Below are 4,665 nucleotides of genomic sequence, written 5' to 3' on the forward strand. Positions count from 1 at the left end.
CTCGGGGTCATATATTTAGCTTCAGTAGAATGTGGACACACACTGTACAACATGTTCATGAAATCATCACGCAGACCAAACTAAAGGGAAACACAACTAACTGTAGCTGGAAGCTCTCCTGTGTTCTGCCCGGTCCTGTGGATGCTTATAAATAATTATTCTGAGACTTAATATTAATTATAATTGTTTAGCCAATGACTCAGGCTTATTACTAGATAGTTCTTACATTTAAATGAATCCATTTCTATTAATCTGTGTATGGCCACATGGTTGTGATTTACCAATAATTCTCCGACATCCCACTCCTCCAGTGGCTACATGACATTTCCCAAGTTTGCCTTCCATTTGTTTGTATCTCTGTTTGGAATTGCTGTGTAGCTATAATCTGCCTTACCATTGGCTAAATCAGCTTCTTTATTTACTAATGGTAGTAAACATATTCACAGCATACAGAGAGGCGTCCGACATCACACAACTACATTGTTCCTGTCCTCTCAGGAAATGAGAACATTCAATAAAGGAATGTACAAAAGAAATCAGGAAATGCAAAGTAATCTGCCTCTGGTTTTCTTGAAATGCGAATGATATGCAGAAATGATAACCACACAGCAGAAATAATGTCATCCAAGACATGTTGGGTCATTTTGTGGTGCTTTTATTTCTACTTGTGAGTGTTTTGACACCACATGCATGCATTTCCCACTGAGGCCAGATAAGAGCTGTAGATTCCACATGGAAAACACATTTAATATGGTTGTTTGCTGACATGTGGGTCTTCTGATACAACAAAAAATGCTCTTAATGAATGAGCTGTCTCTCCAGTCCCTGCACCTGACTCTGTTCTCCTAGTCATGTGTTCTATTAGTAGATTGGATCACTTCCAACCAAAGACATACACATACACAGAGAGAGAGAGAGAGAGAGAGAGAGAGAGACAGAAACCACAAATGCTTCTCTTTATTTTGTTCCAGGGCAGCTTAAATAGGGTCTCCTTGAGTAATGGCCATGCTCTAACTCTCAGTTGAAAGCCCACCAGAAACCATTCCCCCTACCATCAGGAACTCCTGTGGGTCTCATTCTAAACACAAGAAAACAAGCTGTTTGCCCAGAGCAACTGCAAGCATAAGAAAGCAAACTGTTGACTCTGACAGGCAGGGGGTCACAGAGAATTCAGGGTCAGGGTCTACACTTCCCAACATCTCCCCTTTTCCATATAGTTAAAACAAGGTTTTGGACTGACATCATATCAGCTGTGTGGCAGATGGCAATTCCAGATGCCAAGGAGGCCACAGTGATGACAACAGTGCCCACTGCAGTCTCAGTCTGGCTTTGGGTAGATCCCAAAGTCTCAGTCTGGATAGCTTGGAAGTTGTCCTCAAACTCCAGATCCTCCTTCTTCTTCTTCCTTCAGCAAATCCTACAGGTGTGCACCACAAAAACCAGCCAGGGTGGCTCTACCAGGCCTGGCATCAAACCTGCTGGGATGATGTACCTCCTGCTGTCACTGGGAGCTGGGGTGTTAGGTATTCTTAGGGACCTTTGGCGGCGACTGCTGTGCAGGTCCCTAACCCACTGTTCACACTGCAAACCCTTGGACACACAGATCCAGGGACTTCTGCTGCCTCTATGCAGATGGGCAGCCTGGTGGGGTTTGGACGGCTCTGGCTTCCCTCACTGCCGACACCTATAGAGTCACCCTAGGCCCCACAACCTTCAGTAAACAATTATTTAGGAAATTTGGGTGTCATGCTCTCTAAATTACTTCCTGCTGTAGTTGGGTGAAGTTATTTTGGGGGAGTATTCCCAGCAACCTTTCACGAGGTCTTGATTCATCAAACCACATTAGCCTGGAATGTTTCCAAAGGTTCTCATCTTCTGTGGAAACAAAATAAGAACCTCTTTTCCAAAGCAACATATCCTTAGACTCAAATTCTGAAGTCAAGATACCATTATAATATACATGCTGATTTTATTATCAACACATACAATGAAATGTCTCTCTGTACTTAGCTCCTTCACAGTCAAAAAATTCAAAGAAAACACAATAATATACATAATCCATCTTCTCTGTGCACATTCCATCTTTTCGAGACCTTCCATTCACCCTCCTGCATCCTCTTTATTACTTTCCTGCTGGCCAGTCTTCCAGACGGCATCTCTCAGAGAGTCTCTAATTCCCGGTCTCAGCTGTGCCTCCTGTGGTGCCTTACTACCTGGAATCACTATTGGGTAAAGTCTGGAAATGAAAAAACACATAGTCACATACCCATCTTCAATTCAACCTCACCATTGCCAAGGGCCTCTCTCAGGGATCCCAAGTTTCCAATCTCAATGGGGGCCTCGATTTCTAGTGAAACTCCGACTCTGCATGCTATGTGCTACAGGACGTGGCAACTCTTCCCTGGTCATGGGACCCCTGAGAATCTCCCTCCTCATTCTTGGGAACTCTGCAGAGCCCACTCTATCTTCCATCTTGGGACCTTCCTTCCTCAATCACCTTGAGGAAGAATTTCCTCAATTTGAGATCCTTAATCAGGATCTCAAAGTTTATCACCAGAATCAAAATCTTTCTAAAGGTAATCTTCTGCATTGCCAGCATCTTCTTGGGTTCAAGCCGACAGCCAGCCAGTTCCACAAAGCCCAGAAAACACTGAAGTAACCATCCACCTCAGGATGTGGCCAAGCATACCAACTTTCCAATGCCCACAAATCAGCAGGAAGCAGTCCTGTGAGACGGAACACCACATTCCCACCCATTGTCACCCTTATCCCCCCCCCCACAACTTTTCTAATACACAAAAGGATGAAACGTTATCATTTTCATCACTCAGTGTTCTGGCAAATGTCTGGCCACCCCAAGTGCTGGCACTTCTAGGTTCCAGGTCATACCTGTGTCATCAAGCGCTCTTGCGTCTTACATAGCCACCCAGGGCTCTCAAGCCCTTTGTGATCTTGATCCACCCTGCAGAAGCCACAGCTTTGTTAGCCAAGTCCCTATGCACATGCACCAGGCAGTCTTTAAAATCTGGACATGCCCACTCCACGTTTTCTTCTCAGCACCAGTAGGAACCTGAGGAGGCCAAGAGAGGGCGGAGTGGATCCCCTCGACCAGGAACACAGACTCGGGACACCCCAAATACCGTGTCCCAACGTAGTGTCAGTCTCATGGTGTTTCTGTAGAAGAGAGCAGAGACATCCATACATTGAGAGCCTTGTAAAATGCAGTGGTGGAGACATGAGGTAGGCAGGTTCCAGGGAAGCTGGAGACCTCTGCTGTAGGGCTGGCTGTCTTGCTGCCTGACTTCTCACTTCCTATTGGCAGAAGATAGGGGTCTGCCAGTACACACCAAAACCGGGGACAATGTTGATAGGCCTTGGCAGTGAGCAGTCCTGGTTTTGGGGGCGTGGTCTATGCAGATAAGCTGTCACACAGGGCTGTGGAGTCCCCACCCTCTGAGGAAAAGTGAGGATTTTCCAGCAGGGCTTGGAAGAGAGTGAGGGTGGCAGCAGGGCACAGGAATTGGGTTGATGTCCAGGCAGGTTCTGGAGCAAGTGCAGCTAAGTGATCTTGTGTTCAGAGCACGGGGCCTGTGGGGCTGAGTCTGTGCTGCAGTATTCAAGTCTATTCACCTCATGGAGGAGACTCTATTCTCACGCTGGTTGTTATCCCAAGACAAGGCTCACACAATGCTTTCGAGGATTGTTGATCCTCCGATTTCCCCAAATGCGGGAAACTTGAATTAATAATTAGGTAGTGGGGTCCTGCGGACGTGCTCCCCCCCCCCCCCATATCATTGTTAAGAAATGTACTTGCTAGCATTTGGTGTGTTTGTTTGTTTTCTTCCTTCGTTTTCTTTTAGTTTCTGTTAGCGATCAAGCTTTTCAAGAAAACTAATACATCGGCCTTAGAAATGATATCTTTAGGAAATTATTCCCTGGGTTAGAAAGGAGCACTAGTAAATTATGCCTCAAATTTGGGATTGATTTCCAGACCTTCCTTCTTTCGTTCCTGTACTTACCATGCTCGGGACCAGCACACCCCTAGCTGAAAGACAAACACCCACACCAGTAAGCAATTCTTCTGGTTAATTAAAAACAAAACAAAACACTCCTAGTGGCTTTATTGTCTTCCTAAGATAAATGGGCTTCAAATGCTCCAGTCTCTTAATAGTCACCATTCTCTGGGATGTGCCCTGGGGCTCAGACTGGCTCTGCCTCCTCTGGTCCCTGCCATGCTTAGCCCCCAATCCCACCCCAGGCCCCGGTTGGTCGCTCTCCACTCCGGGTCAAGTTTGTCTGTCTCCAGCCCATCTGGACCCCCTGAGCACTGGAACCGCACTCGTCGCCTTTCCCACGTGGGCAGCGCCTAGGCTCCAGCATACACCTGGGTTGACCAGCTTCCTCGCGCGCCTGTGCTTGTGGTTTGTAAAGGACCGGACCCTAAAGCGCACTTGGGCTCCGTAGCAGAGTCGTGATTGGCGCCTGGACTGCGAGTTCGCCAGCGTGGAGTCCCCTTAGCCCCCGACTTCCGGGTGGGGGCGGGGTCCCAGCATCCCAGAGGCACTGGGTTCATAACGTTCCCGATAGCTAAGGAAGCAGCCGCTGAGCCGGCAGGCGCCAGGCAGGTTGGTTTTTAGGCCTCCGGCTCTGGATACTTGGCCGCGG

Source organism: Myodes glareolus, chromosome 17, assembly GCF_982192425.1.
Source record: "Myodes glareolus chromosome 17, mMyoGla1.1, whole genome shotgun sequence".
Lineage (NCBI taxonomy): Eukaryota > Metazoa > Chordata > Mammalia > Rodentia > Cricetidae > Myodes > Myodes glareolus.